The 16,292-nt window shown below is 43.4% G+C and overlaps 2 long non-coding RNA genes across 3 annotated transcripts in view; both read right to left on the reverse strand.

Annotated features, from left to right (window-relative positions):
* Positions 1–8,455, reverse strand: part of LOC136115497 (uncharacterized) — a 32,867-nt gene extending 24,412 nt beyond the window's left edge. The window contains exon 1 of one of the 2 annotated variants that reach the window (XR_010653211.2): positions 8,211–8,455. This is a non-coding gene — a long non-coding RNA (uncharacterized lncRNA). The remainder of the gene's footprint in view (positions 1–8,210) is intronic. The other variant, XR_010653210.2, reaches the window with a different exon arrangement.
* LOC139826430 (uncharacterized) lies at positions 2,127–5,400 on the reverse strand. Its single transcript, XR_011736481.1, has 2 exons — positions 4,872–5,400; positions 2,127–2,311 (listed from the first exon to the last, which is right to left on the reverse strand). It is a non-coding gene; the product is annotated as an uncharacterized lncRNA (long non-coding RNA).
* Positions 8,456–16,292: the final 7,837 nt, after the last annotated feature.

A 16,292-nucleotide genomic window follows, 5' to 3' on the forward strand; every position in this document is an offset into this window, starting at 1 on the left:
TCTCAGATGGCAATTTCAATTAAGACAATTATTTTAATCTGGTGGTGCTCCATTTGCACAGCTCAACTCATGGCAGTATTTTTCCATCAGATCCCATCAGCCCTCCACTTCCCCCACCACCGACATATCACAGTATCACAGTATCACAGTATGTTTGGGATTGGAAGGGACCTCAAAAGATCATCTAGTCCAATCCCCCTGCTGGAGCAGGAACGCCTAGGTGAGGTCGCACAGGAATATTTGGGGAGAAGTCACCCTTTCTACATGCCGGGTCCTGAGCCTCTGCAAGGTCGTTGTTGAAACTGTCACATGAAGGGACATCTGAGGACACACAGAGTGAGAAACGCCCTTTGCTCCAGGGACAATAGAGGATGTTATGCAGATTTCTGCCCCTATCCTCCTCCTCGTGCCAGGCCAAGAAAGGACCGAAGCAATCCCACAGTGTGACATGTCTGCATCCATTACTGATTATCAGTCACCAGTGTAAGCACAGAGTGTTTCCACTTAGCAAATCTGTAGGGAATGGGTACAATCTAAAAGCAGGTAGTCTAAAACAGTGCAGAAGGACCATGGCAAAGCTGTCCTTGGCAGGAAGGAAGTGGGATTTGCAATTAAGTATGCAATCAATAAGTCCCTTATTTATCAACACCTTGGCCTAATGCTGATCAGAACAAAGAAAATGTTAAAAATAGCCCAAAGATTTGTCAAATGAGCTGTATTTTTTTAAAAAAGAAAAAGAAAAGCGTACAGACAGGTCAGATAAGTGAAAAATGAGCCATTATTGCTCAGCTTGATAGGTAGCAGGCATCTTGCCAAGGCCAAGCAAAATCATCTAGGGGAGCATCTACCCGTAGAGTGGCATTTTCACATAGTAAAGATGCGGGCACAGGAGGTTCACTGCTCAGAGCTGCTCTCCACAGGATTTTCCAGACTGTGTGTGGTGCAGCTCCCAAAACTTCTTCAGCATAAGTATGCTAACAGGGTCTTTTTCCCCCTTTTTTAAAATTACCAGTGGCTGTTCCTGGCTAAGATGACTTTTAAGTAGAGTGGTAGAAAAATCCCCTCGTGACATAGTGTCAGGATGCGCATTAATAGACAAAACTAAGCTCTGTAGCAATTTCTTTCTCATAGGTTTCTGATGCTAACTCCTTTAAAAAACAAACAAACAAACAAATAAATAAATGTATTGGTCTTGTGAGTCTTTAGTACAGGTCTAATTCCAGCTTCAGTAAGTGAAAAACTGAGCAGACTGTGCTACTAATTACAGCGTAAACACTTAAGAAATATTCCTTCTCTTCCACTTTTGCCCTTTGAAAAAATGAAAGGTTGTAATTTACATGTGCTGTGGCTCCTAATTGCCTCTTCACAATACCTGCTTGTTTTATTTATTTTCTGCCTTCTCTTGGGGAGAGGTGGAGCCCATGAGAAAAGAGCAACGTTTCTACCCTCGTCTGCATGTCTTCTGTAAAACGACGCTTACCCCAAAAGCACACCCAGCTCCCTCCCCCAAAAAAGCTGCAGAACCCCAGCAAGTCTTTCCTATGCACCCTCCTGTGGTCTCAAGCGATAATTTCACTGCACTGCTTTTTTAATTACACAGCAGTTATCTGCAAACATATGTGTGCCTGTATGGGAACACAGCTACATGTTTAGTGCAAAAGCAGAGTTGGTCGGCTTTTATAACTGTTCTGACACCAAGATGGTCGCAGGATGGATTCGGTTTGTGGAGGTTTTGTTGTTTTTCTACAGCAAAGTACGGACTCAAGAACGGTTATGTTTGGGCTCCATATGCAGGCTCCAGTCATATATTGAAGCCGGACAATAAAGAAGGGGAAAAACAGCTGATACACAAAAGGGACTGTCTAGACAGTGCCCCATCAGTCTGGCTATATTTGGTGCTGGCATTCCCAATGGGATTGTAATATAATTGTTCTGGTGTCTGCATTCATCCCCCGTGTCAAACACCATCCCAAATATACATCCTTTTTTTTTCAATACAATAGGCCCAATCAGTACCATTAGATGGACACAGCTTTGAAACAACAACCTGAGCAAATATCTCCTAATATTAAAAAAAAATTATTTAATTGCTGGAAGGGAAAAACAAAAACAAAACCAGAATGGAATTAATTTGACTTTTGGTCAAAATAGAAGTATTTTAATAAACAATACATTTTTTTTTCGGGGGGGAAGGGGGTGGGAACATAGAAATATACTTTCACATGGTGCAACGCAAATGTATCTTCTCTTCTCCTGTAGGTTTGTCAGTCTCTCAAAGAAAATTTAATTGAAATTTGGAGTGAAATGGTAGCTGTGGATTATAAAGAAGGAAAAGTTAAACGGAGAAAAAACAAAAAAAGTGTTAACGAGCAAAAAGCAAGGAAAAATTTTGTCATTTTACCTTCACACAATAAGAAGAAACCAGCAGTTGCTTCTTGAGTTTCTGTGAAGGGACTATCTTATTTATGTGAAAGTTTTGACTGTTCAAAAGACATCTGACAAATATTAGAAGTACAAACTTATATTGATTAAGACTTGTTCTATATATTTGTGGGAAAAAAAAAAGCTGAAAAATCTGTAATCTATTAAAATTGTATCAAGACAATCAAACACAAACATGGAGCTTCAAAATATAAAAATAAAAGAATTAAGAACATTGGCTGTGTCACTGCTCCACAGGCACAATGGCAGAAGTCAACACATGCAAATAAAATGCAAAGACATAAAATCTCTGCTTTAAGAAAGTAAAATACAGAAAACGCGTTTCTGATTCAACAGTCTTCACAGTTACGTTGTTTTGTCTTTTTGCTTCAAGAACAAATTGTCTCAAGATCTTTGGATATCAAGAGGACCCAGGCATGACTGTAGATGTTTTAAAGGGACATTATCCTTACTTTATTTTACAGTGTGTTGCTCTCAGCATGCACCAGGTGTTATTTACATGGCATATTGAGAATCCACACCTGCTGCAGGTCAAACCCACGGAAAATGCCATGTGACCTCACGCTGGGACCACACGATCGCACGACCACGTCGCTCATATTGCCAACACTAATTTCTTCCCCATCATTTATCGATTCTGACAAACAGTAGCCCAAAGTCTGAAATATGCCAAGAGCCCCGATACCAGGTTGTGTTGCAAATAAATAAACAAACTAAAAATGCCGTCCCCCTACTCCAGATGCTGGTGTTGCTCATTCCTCAAGTTTTCTCTGCAGAAACTTTGGTCCCATCAACTTTTTGCGGGCAGAGTGATGGAGGGAGAGGAAACCCCAAGTAACAGGAGGGAAATAAATCCCCCCATATCTGCCCCGAAAAGCCCTGAAGGAGCCAACTGAGCTGTTGTTCACACCGAGGTGAGAAAAACCCAGGTGCTGCCCAGCAAGAAACGCAGAGACTCAGAGAAAATATATCAATATGATGACCAAAAACGTTAAATAAATCAAGCATAGGTTAAATGTTGGGGTCCCCAGCCCCACTGGAGGGGGGAACACAATAAGGAGGTGACGTGAGGGAAGGGTGTCATGTTTGGGGGTGCTGTGGATTCTTGGGGGTTGGGAGATGCAGAGGTTTGGGGGCTGCAGGGGTGGGGGGTCCTGGGACTCTGCAGCTGCCCCTCTCGCAGTTGAATAAAGGCGAACTTTTCTTTCGGGAGGGGTTGAGATCCGTGAATACCTTACCCAATAAGAGATGGGGGCATATTGAAAACTATATTAAATTACCCTGATTAACAATTTAGCCACGAACAGGGGAGCTTTGGGAGATCTCTATAGGCAAGGCCGGGGGCTATTCATGCCAGCAGCGAAGAGGTCGAAAGGTTTCTGAAGTTCACAGGCTCAGAGCTTTTGTTATGCTAACAGACAATCTCAAATCAGCTGCCTGCCGGAGTGTGAAATATAAATGATTCCTTGAGAACTTCCAATAAGTTGTCACTTTTGCTCTCCAAATACCAGGACAGGCTGCTAATTTCTAGCGGGGCCCTTTTCTTGCAGCATTGCAAGCCTAGAATGGATGGTTTTGTAGTTCATATATTTTTTTTGTCTTTTTTTTTTTTTAAGGAAGCTGCCCTGTCGTAATAACCCAAATGCGACTCGGTTTGGGGCTATGAAACAAAAAAACGGTATTTCTCCGAAGTTGACTTTCTCCGTGCGGGAGGTGGGTGAGAGAGATGCTCCCAAATGCACCAAATCAGCACTCGGGGGTGGGGGCATCAACAAGGGGACGCTGCCGAGAGCCAAAAACTCAGCTGCCCCTCCCGCAGCCCCCCCTTGCTCTGAACAAAGCCCAGGGAGAGATTTACGGCTCCGACAGTACGTGCCCTCCCCGGGACAGGGGGTGGGTTACCTGGGTGTCTTGTCCCCACCAGGGCAAGGTGGGGAGGGGGCTGTGCCCAGGCAGTCAACTAGATTTTGGAGCGGGGTGCGGGGAGAGTATCTGAGGTCTGTGCACAAAGGGAAATATTCATTCCCTTCTGCAGGACGTAGGCGCTAATGCCATTACGAGGGGAAGAATGAGTTAATTATCTTTATACACGAGGAAATCAATCTATTAGGGGATGTGATCTGCTCTCACCCGGGGAGGAGAAGAAAAGCTCCCCTGTGAGCCCCCGTGGGGGAGAAAAAGGGGGAGCGAGGCGGGGGCGCAAGGTGCGGTGGAGCCTCCGCGGCCGTCGGCGCGCACACCGCGGAGCATCCGCGCTCTCGGGGAAGAGGGGAAGCTTCTCCTCATCGAGAAAACAGGATAAATATAAAAAAGAGACACATATTGACTTTGATTACACCGGGAATAAAAATATTGTCTGCCCTAGTTCCTCCATAGGGCACCCGGTTCCCCCCGCAAAGGAAGACACGCACATACACACACACACGTACCCGCGAGTTTTTTCGGGGTAAAGTTTGATTAAAGGAGGAGTTTCCTGTGCCACGGGCAGGTCCAGGCTTCTCCGATGAGGATTTTGCCAATTCCTGCGGTGATGCGGGCGGAAGGGTGTTTTATTTCGGCGGAGGAAGGTTGGGGGAAGACTTTTTTTCCTCTTAATTGTTTTCCTCCTAATCAGCATTTTTTTTCCCTTTTGGAAATGGATATCGCCAATTGTTGTCTATAAAGCTTTTAGGAAAAAAAAAAAATCCGAAAACAGGAGAAACAAGACTTAGGTTTACGCTTTCTTGCAAGTGGAGAAAGAAAAAGTGGTTGTTTATTTTTGGAGGGGGTGTTTTTGATTTGTGTGCGGATGTGTGTGTGCACTCGTATTGACCTGATGTATGTATGGGCGTTATCATTCTGAACCAGCAGTTTTTGGAATTACCCGTGTCCTCAGAGTTATTAATAACCCTTAGCAATCCTAACTCTGCATTTGTAAAGAGGTGACGAAACACACGCTGATTAGTGTTGCTATTTTATTTCGCATTTCGAGACTTTTTTAAAAAAAGGGGGGGAAAAGTTTTCCATTTTCCCTTGAAGTTTTCAAACAAATTAAAACCCGCCACGTTCAAGCTACTATCAAAAGTTTGTTAGTTAAATTGCCAACAGCGGCGTAAGCAATAACGTCTGTAGCAGTTAATCCTGAACCGAACAGTCTGCATGTTAATGACGGTGCTGCTGACGGCATGTATTTCATTGACAAATAACTTCACACCCTTATTCTCACTTTTATGGTGGGTGAGTTTCGAACTTCAGAATTTAGCTTTCCTTCTTTATAAAAGATATAACACGGTAAGAAACGTATAATGCTCGTTGGTGTAATTATTAAGTTACACTAAGCAGATTTTTCAAGGGATATTTTATTTTCGAGACGGTACCTTTAAAACACACAATGCTTTAAGTACAGAGTTAAGAATTGTATTAAATATTTTGTTGAAATTCGATCGACGAATTGAAATAGAATCGACGTTAACAGGAACCAAAGATTTTAAGCTTTCCACAGAGATAATGTGAACGATTTAAACAGTAAATAGGTATTTCAAGAAATATCAGCAGTATTAGCCAAAACGAAGTTCTTTTGGGAAAGAGAGCATTCAAATTTCCCATTTTATCGTTCCTGAATGGTATATATCGTTCCTGAATGGTATACCTGCACGTTAGTTTGCGGACAAATTAATCTCGTTTTGCTTACGTATTTGCTTTTTGTAAATGCGTTTCCACACGGAGCTATAGAACGCAACAATTATGTTTCATTCATATGTATGAGTAAATATAAAGGGAGATGTAGTTTCCTTGTAACCAGTAGACAGTGATTGCCCGAAGTGCCAAAACGGAACGCAACTTTTCTATAATATATGGAATGAGGAAAATGTCTTTTTTTTGCATATCAAGTACTATCTTCGAGGCTAATTAGGATGAAAGGCAATAAGACAGCAAGAAAGAAAGACTGGGTGGGGAAGAACCAAGGAGAAAAAGTGCAATATGACACCCACAAGATGGCTGCCTTTTCGTTCATTCTCTCTGATTATCATCCAATTGCCATAGGAAAATTAATTGAAAATATTATTTCGCAAATCAGCCAGGGGAACTGGAGATCCGCTCTCCCAAAGCGTGTGCAAACAGCAATAAAACGTATTAAACACGGTTAAGCTTGTATAAATACGGAAGATTATATATGTTTGTCTGGAGCAACGCCTACCGCACATGCGAGTATTGACAAGTTTGGGTGCGTGAGGGGGCACCGAGGGACCGGCGAACATGTAAAATAAAGGGGATCCCTTCAATGCGGACGGCGGAATTAGAGCAGACGTACGCAACAACCACATCGTTTTAGGAGTTGAGGAAACACACCGTAAAAACAAAACCAAAACTGAATATATAAAACATCTTCAGACTTTATTTATTTATGCTTCTCACATTCGGGGGAAAAACAAATTTTAAAAAGTGTCTTTATATGATCGTATTAACTCCTCTTCTCTTGACCGAAATCTACTATTATTCAAGATGTTGGCAGTAAAATAAACAGGAGGTTCAATGTTGGATCAGAAGTTTGTTTTTTTTTTTTTTAAAGGGAAAAACAAAACAAAACAAAACAAAACAAACTATAGCAGAACACATTAGACTCAAACCAGCGAATTTGGACAAAAATAAGGCTTCACATAAACTGTAAATAGTTTGGATTTTAGTCTATTCAGCAAAAATTGTTAGGTTACAAGGTTACTATGTGGGCTGAGACTACAGACGAAGAACAAAGCAAATGGTTCAGTTTCAATAGGAAATATAATAAAAACCCCTTTATCTAAAAGCCATCAGGGACAAGCACTCAATACAAGTTAACAAGCAGGAACTGATAAGATAACATTTATATGAGGTCAGAAGTCAAATGCCAGTCAAAGGCTTTTAACCTCTTGGGTCATAAACAGGAATAGTTAAAACACATAGATAGTTATTTATCGGATTTTAAAGGTATCTGGTCATTGTGAGTGAACAACGCGACGATTTAACTAATTGGGATTTATAGAAGAGGAACTTTGTCATCGCTAACTTAAAATGCAAAGCTTCTAGTCTATAATATTTTAAAATGTTTTTAATTTGTCTTTCTGTCTCTCGTAAATCAACAGATCACAGCAAACAGGCGACCAAAACCATAAACATTGTCTTAAAACAGGCGCATACTCAGTCAATACGTGGACTGATCTGTGCAATCCAAGGCTTGTCTAAGGATTCAATAGGCTAAATATTTACAGTCAACATTCATAAAAGGACAATAACCACCCTCCCTATTGTGGTGTTAATGTCACCGGAGTTTTATTTTGTTGTTTTTCTTCGAGTCCACTAAAGTAATAAGAAATCTCGTTCCACAGTAAAAACGAAGGGATTTCCCTTCATAAAAAGCCAGAGCATTTGTTATTAAAAAATTACCTAATTTTAAGTGCATACATATTGCGAGTGGATTTAGAAGTGTTTTAATTATAATTTCTAGCCCGTAACAATTTCTCTTTTAAGTAGATTTTATTTCCTCTTGCAGATTGAGTCTCCACATTCTGTAACTTGCCTACATTTACGCCCAAATGTGTATTTTGGAGGTAATGCTAAAAAATAACCGATTAAAACACGGTATCCACTCTCCTAGAAAGAAGCAGGGATTGATAAACGGCCTTTCTAGGCCCACTGTTTCTTTAAACAGAGTTCACAATACAGTAGGAGAACATTGTGGATATAAAAGGCTTTTAAATATTTATCATAAGCATTTTATCACCGTATTCAAATGACACCTGGAGTGCACTCACCTTTATTGACAATCCCTGTTCTGAAAGTCCATTTGCTGCAGGAAAGCCCCCCAAGCAGAACAACAAGGACTAACCGTTTTCATTCACTTAATGTTTAGTAAAAAACCAAGCAACCTTAATCAGCATGCTGATTGCATCGTCAACCAACAAATAATTTACTACTCTGAGCATCGCATTCCATTAAAAGCTCATTAAATTTTCTGTTCTCCAATGGGAGCTTTAGCTTTTGAACTGCATGCTTTTCTCCGAATTATCACTTACTCTGTTTCCCCCCCGCCGCCCCGCGAAGTGAAAGGTGACAATTTCAATACATAAACACACGAAGGCGATGGGAAAAATAAATCTCAGATTTTCATTTTTGTTGTGAATTCAAGATCCTCGGGTGTCAGGGGGTGTGCGGAGGGAAACTGCTTTGCTAAATTCTCACTTAAGCAGTTTAACTTTGGTGAAAGACTCCGCTCCCCCCGTCATCGCTTTTCACGGAGAGGAACGGTGGGTGATTTAGGTGTGGAAATGCTTTGAACAATTGCAGGGGCATTGGGGAATATAAGGCAGCCACGTTTCGTCCTGTGCGTTGTAAGAGACCGCTTAACGGGAAAAGAAAGTAAAGAAAAGGTAAAGCACCCCAAGCTCCTTCGGTTTTATAGAAAGGTAGAGAGAAAGAGAGGGGAAGGAAGGAAGGAAGGAAGGAAGGAAGGAAGGAAGGAAGGAAGGAAGGAAGGAAGGAAGGAAGGAAGGAAGGAAGGAAGGAAGGAAGGAAGGAAGGAAGGAAGGAAGGAAGGAAGGAAGGAAGGAAGGAAGGAAGGAAGGAAGGAAGGAAGGAAGGAAGGAAGGAAGGAAGGAAGGAAGGAAGGAAGGAAGGAAGGAAGGAAGGAAGGAAGGAAGGAAGGAAGGAAGGAAGGAAGGAAGGAAGGAAGGAAGGAAGGAAGGAAGGAAGGAAGGAAGGAAGGAAGGAACACTCCTTAGGTTACAGAGTACAAAACTTCTGTCCTAAATATCAGGGACTGTAGTCAGGATGCTTTGGAGGGCTCATGGGGGGAGTAAAAAGCTCATCTTCTTCAGCCTTGCATACTAAGCTGCACATAATTGTTATATTTAATAAGTAGAACACAAGAAAATGTCATCCCCTAAATTAACATGCATCTCTGGATTGCTAATTGTGTTCATTGCAAATTTGGGTCATTTTGCATGAGTGACTCTAATGCGGGTCTGAGATTGCCATATAGCGCCGTGGATTCCTGATTCCCTGTGCTAATCCTGAGCTCGGTGATTGTGTCAGGTGCAGCTCTGTATGCTCCAGCAGCTGGTTCATCCTCATCAATGCAAATAAGGCAACTCCTCCAATCAAAGCCTCGTGAGTCTAAAGCCTGATTGCTGAGGGCAGGCTAAAGCGCTGCACAGGTTCACTTTCAAATCACAGTAGCTGACAAGACAACTGCAATGTCCCTCCGGTTCAAAACCAGTCTTTTGCCACAAAAAAACAAGCCAACAGCAAAACCCAATAATAATACAGAGACATGCACCGCTTTGGGGGTTTACAAAATGTAGCCAGGTCTTCCCTGGTAGGTGGGTGAAATTAAATATGTGTAGATACCCTCTGAACTTATATGAAAATGGCGATAATTAATGTAATATTTGAATACTTATGAGGAAGACGGTGATTACATGAGAAGCGTGGGCCACCTCTTTTCTCAAGGACGTTTCCTCAGGACTCTTTCAAAGCCACCGTCCCTGTCCAAGGGTGCGACGGGACAGCCGGGGTGCTCTGCCGCCCCCTCCAAAGGGACGCCGGGTTTGGGGTGTTCCTCTCCCACTTGTTCCTCCCGGCTTTCGGTAAAGCCCTCATGAGACCCCCTCCTGAAATGTCTCTCTGCCTGTCCCCAAACTTCGGGGAAAAACTTCCAGAATGCCTCCAAACGTGAACGAAATGTTGCTTGAAAACGATTATGGGTGTGACAGAGAGTGTACAAACCCAAAGGGCACTCCAGCGGATGGGAATCAACGTGTATAATACCTGCACGTACTATAAATATAATACATAAAATAATACAAATTAAAAATAGCGGACAACCAGCTTTTGCACGTGGAAGTCGCGGACCCTCATGGGCGGGGGAAAACGGAGACCTGCAGCCCCAGCAGCACCGCCCAAGGGCGTGAAAATCCGGCGCAGGCGAAATTTGGTGCTGGAAAGTGGGAGCCGCGTTGCATCCGTCCCTCCTGGCGTCAGGCAGGGATGCGGGGATGAGGGAGTGCAGGGATGCCGGGATAAGCGGTGTCGGGATGCAGGGGTGCGGGAATGCGGGGGTGCGGGGATGCAGGGATGAGGGGATGATCAGTGCAGGGATGCAGAGGCGAGGGGATCAGGGGATGAGGGGATGCGCGGATGTAGGGATGAGGGGATGCGGGGATGATCAGTACAGGGATGCAGGGGCGAGAGGATGCGGGGATGAGGTGTTGTAGGGGTGCTGGGATGCAGGAGTGCGTGGATGATCAGTGTAAGGATGCAGGGGCGAGGGGATGCGGGGATGAGGGGATGCAAGGGTGTGGGGATGAGCGGTGTGGGGATGCGGGTATGAAGGGATGAGGGGATGCAGGCATGACGGGATGATCAGTGCAGCGATGCAGGGACGAGAGGATGCGGGTATGCAGGGCTGCAAGGATGAGGGGATGCAGGGATGCGGGGATGCAGGCGCCCGCAACCTGTCCCGGAGACAGCGCTTCGAGTCGACCCACGGACAGGGAACGGGCGAAACCAAATCATCCCCTGCAAAGTCTGCGGGAGGAAACACCACATTCCCCTTTCCCCTCGCCCCTTCCCTCCGCGCTTCGCCCCTCCTGCCGTTCACAAGGTTTGAGGCGGAGGGGGGAGGGCGGGAAGCAGCGTTAAATGGTGTGACAAGTAAACCCGCCCCACAAATCCCGTATTTCTGCAGCCACACACCCGGTCCGCGCCCACTCGCGCCTCTCCCCTTTCCTTTCCCTGATAGAATTAACAGACATTTTCCTAAAAGCAACCCAGAATTTGTCAAACCATGTGTGACAGTCGATTTTCTCACAGCATCCACTTTATTCCGGCACGGAGACAGCCCCGTCCTCGGACAGTTTAATCCCGGCTGACACTGGGCATCTTTCAGCCAAACGTTTGCCTTGGCAAATCACATACACCTTTCTGAATTCCATACATCTCCTCCGAGCACCCCAGAGTGGGGGTGTCCCGGAGCCTCGGGGACTCTGGCATCCCGATGACACAATCCCTACACAGGATTATTGCCGTGAAAGGATCCCTAATGTTTATTGTATTTTTCCTTATTTATTTATTTTTTTTCTCTGTCCCAGGTTCAAGAATCCCTTCTAGGCTCCTCGAGGGCTTGCAGAGTGGGTCGCTGGGGCAGCCCCCTGCCCATCTCATCCCCAAGACCTGCCGACCCTTCCCCATGGCACTAGTCCGCAGACACCGGAGAGACCCGCACGGCCTGCAGGAGGAAAGCAAATTGCGGCCATCCAGCACCCAGAACAGGGATGGGGCCTGGAAATTAACACACCCAGAGTCCGGCTTTCAGGTCGTGCCCGCTTAAAGCAGGTGGAGGCAGCTGCCTCCATCTTTGGGCTAGCAGCAGGGCCGCTGGGCTTGCCACAGCATCCTCTTGCAGTAGTCTTAAAAACTGTTCCTGTCTGAAATTCGCTTTATGTTACGGGTCCTTTCCCTTCCCTTCCCTTCCCTTCCCTTCCCTTCCCTTCCCTTCCCTTCCCTTCCCTTCCCTTCCCTTCCCTTCCCTTCCCTTCCCTTCCCTTCCCTTCCCTTCCCTTCCCTTCCCTTCCCTTCCCTTCCCTTCCCTTCCCTTCCCTTCCCTTCCCTTCCCTTCCCTTCCCTTCCCTTCCCTTCCCTTCCCTTCCCTTCCCTTCCCCAGATTTGAATCAAATGTTTCTTGTTTTTTCAGTAACCTCACAAAAACTTTGTGAAAATAACAGTAAAAAGTATATTAAAAGATAATTACTTTAATTTTCCAGCAGTCATATTGTATTCTAGAGTCATTCTCCCTCTTGCTTTTAAAAGCATTTCCTTTATTTGCAACTGGTCAACTTTGAAGAGCTGAGGGCAGGGTTTATATATTACTAGAATGATACGTAACATGCAAAACTTCAAAAAATAGAGTGAGCCACATATTCTGAGTAATTGAGAATGAGCTGATGGCACAGTAGCTCCACAGTTAGCAGTCATGAAGAACATGACACAGAAGCTTTAATTGTGTCCGAACAGAAGCAACATTTCACATGTAAATTATCTTTATAGCAAGGGAGTCCCCAGTCAGCAGCAATCTCCCATTTAACCAGATACATAGGCAACTCTTTCCAAGATAATAACCTGGGACTTGTTCAGCTAACAGCTTTCCAGCACTGACCAACAGATTGTAAATTAGGTAAGTTCGTCCCCTATTTAGAAGACTAAAAGCTACCTTACACTCATTTCTACATTTCTCGATAAACTCATTGCAACTTGACCGAGGCTCCTGCCTTCCGACCAGAGCAGACACAGAGTCAACTCTTTTTGTTTGTTGCTGTTGGTTTGGTTTTGGTTTTATAATATCAGATAAGCATTCCTGACTTGTCCCACAGTAAGTGCCATATATTTCTTCTTTGCTCAGGGAAAAATTGTGACAGAGGTTCATGGCCATTATAAACACACAAAAATACTTCAAGCCACTGCTTCTGACCAGTGACTGTCCTTGGAAAGGTTATTTAAGCATCTGACCTACTGTAACGCAGCTCGGCCTTTGCTCACACTCCTCAGAGCCACCCTGTGTAGGTGGTTTTGTAGCAAAGGCTCACTGTGTACTACTGTGTTCGTATACCCCATGAGTTACCACAGCCATTACATTTTATGAGTCAGGACGTCCACTCAGTACAGGTTGAACAAACAAACCAGGTAGGCAAATAAAAAGAAGCAATGTAGCTCAAAAAAACTAATAAAGGATACATGAAAATGATCTAATGTTGAAATGGCTCAGTGATGCACATTAAGCACACAATTTCTAGATAACCACAGCATTCTTCATCGTAAGAGTCGCAGTTTTGGTTAACACAGGATAATGAATTCAGAGTGCCCGGAACTGCACATTAATCTTAAAGCTAAATCCAAGAAGTCATCTGCCACAAACAGGAATTCTACCCAACTCAGGCTTCCCTGTGGGTTCAGTGCAGACAGAGATATACACCAGGGTAAGCTCAGTTAAATCTCAGCAAGACACCGGCTGCAAGGCAGTGGGGAAAAGACAGAACGACCTGGGGTAGCAAATGGGTGAGGAATCCACACCACCTCTCAGTTAGGAACAAAAAAATCAGCCCTGTATAAGATAAGAGAGGAAAAAAAAAAGAGATATATAAAAACATTAGGTCATTTTAGGTACATGCCATGATCTTCAGCGTTTATAATTCCATCTTTTTCTGGGTACTAACCTTAGTCAGAAAGCACAGCCATGATCTCTACACATTCATGCAACTATTGCGCTGCTTCACAACAGGTTCTCTAGTGTCTTGAATTTATCCTATTTGTATAACAAAAGTTCATACAAAAATTGGAGAATGATAATCTATTTTTTAAAATTCCAAGTCTTAAGGCAATACCCAAGATATGCTGCTGATAAACAAGGAGGAACAATTCTTGCTACAAAGGGAAAATCCAAGTTATCAAATCATTTTCCATTATTTCCTGATTTTCTGCTTTCATTGTGCAGACAAGTAGCTGGTATTTAAAGGAATATGGGAGGGCAGAGCTGGTTGTAATGTATTTAATCAAGTAAGTACTTGGGTGTAGTAATGAGTCTGATTTAAAATATTCATATTATATAAATGTTAGTTGAAGTTGACAGTAAATATTGAATAGACACATCAAAGAGCAGCACATCATCTTCACTTCTCCTACGTTGTCTAACATTCAGGCAGCTGCTTGCCCTGTTTGTCTCCATTTTCTTACAGAAAATTATTTTTTTTAAATAATACGAAAACCATGATTGAGTGTAACAGAAGAAAGAAGGAGGGAGTTTAAAGATCATGCTGACCACAAGAGATTATGACCAAATTCTCGAGACTGCTGTTTGATTTGTATCAATAACTAGTACTTAGTGATAAGGTATCTTTTCGGGACTTTGGAACAAAAGGCATGTGGAAGATGGAGGTACAAAGGTACTGTAATTTTTCAGCACAAGGGAAGCATCAATAAAGTGCTGTTATTAAAAAACAAACAAAGGAAAAAATCCCAAACAACAACAACAACAACAACACAACAAAATCCCACAATTTCCATCATTTTTTTCTAAGTTATTAATGACAAATAAGTGTTTCATAAGCATTCATACAGTTATGGTAAAGACTGAAACCACTCCCGAGACAGGGACAGAAAGAAGAAAGGACTAAAAGTGGTGTGAGAGAATGTCTCGGTTACACATTCCCTATCATATCTAAAAGCAAAAAACTCCAATTTCCTCCTTTTACGATGTTTTCTAAACATGGCATTACCTACCAAGTGAGCTGGTGCTGTTCACATCCTGTTTAAGCTAAAAAAATTCTCACATGCCCAAAAGAGCCCAGTGTAAATGTCCCCACAACACTTGTGCTCCTGAAGATGCCACATACAGGAGCTTGAAATGTAGGATGCGTCTGCTGGGCTCAAAATACTGCTTGTGTGGTGTGAACAGAGATGTGAAGAGGGATAGTGCCACCTGATTTCCTCCTAATTTAATATTGACATAATTCTGTCTGTTACTAGTGGGTTACTGGGGGTGGGGTTCACATTTCTCTTGTCTCCTACAGTCCTTCAGAATTTAAATGCGGATTGTATTAAGCATGTGTAAATACAACTGTATTCACAATTACATTTACTTTCATGATTAAAATAATTTTTGTACATCTTTTTGGGTTTGCTCACACTGGTACATAACCAATGCTACTATTTTCAAAACACTTTTGAACTGATATCCTGTTATGAATGCCTCCTTGTTCAGCAGCCAGGCTGAGTTCAAACATTTTTGTAGAGAACTAAGTTTTTCTTGTTTATTCTTTTTTTCCCCTCCATAGACAACAAACCTAAATGTTTTGAAATATTTATAAAATGCTGACAAAGAGGGGAAAAAAAGCCTGAAATGGTTGCAGTGAATAGAGAAGCATTTTGAAAGCCAAAGGTCTATTTGAGCATTGTCTTAGCTCTTCTTTTCCTCCCTCATAGTCTGAAAAGTAGTTCTGCAGAAAACCCCATCAAAACCATTTCCTGTTCAGCTGCCGTGTGAAGTTTTGGTTAGAGAATTGCTATTAACCTGTTGTTTTCCAACAGTCTTACACCAACAGAGGATGTAGATGCATATATGCACCAGGAAATCAAGACACATGAAGAAAAAAATACTCTTCTTGAGAGGCTTTTGCTGCGAGCTGTGTCAGGATCTTCAAGTCTCAGATTTGACGTATTTCTCAATTGACATAGCTGGTTATGGTCTTCAGACTGTAAATGAGAACACACACATGCTCTCATGGCCACAGGTGTGCTGGACTCATCTCTACCAACTTACATGAATGTTCACTCCTTTACTTACCTAGGGAAGGGGAGGGGAGGGGAGGGGAGGGGAGGGGAGGGGAGGGGAGGGGAGGGGGGGGAAGGGAAGGGAAGGGAAGGGAAGGGAAGGGAAGGGAAGGGAAGGGAAGGGAAGGGAAGGGAAGGGAAGGGAAGGGAAGGGAAGGGAAGGGAAGGGAAGGGAAGGGAAGGGAAGGGAAGGGAAGGGAAGGGAAGGGAAGGGAAGGGAAGGGAAGGGAAGGGAAGGGAAGGGAAGGGAAGGGAAGGGAAGGGAAGGGAAGGGAAGGGAAGGGAAGGGAAGGGAAGGGAAGGGAAGGGAAGGGAAGGGAAGGGAAGGGAAGGGAAGCACTTGCCTGATGCAGCCCTTCTGCCTGAAGAACAATATTTGCATGAGAGGTGCATACACTTGTTTTGATAAATCCATTTTTTGGTCACCTAAGGGGTACATTTTCCAAAGATTCATCTCAGCACTATTCACTGGTACCTAAATGCAAAGTCCTAAATTGAGACACCTATGCCCAGAA

The sequence above is a fragment of the Patagioenas fasciata genome, chromosome Z (assembly GCF_037038585.1).
Source record: "Patagioenas fasciata isolate bPatFas1 chromosome Z, bPatFas1.hap1, whole genome shotgun sequence".
Taxonomy (NCBI): domain Eukaryota; kingdom Metazoa; phylum Chordata; class Aves; order Columbiformes; family Columbidae; genus Patagioenas; species Patagioenas fasciata.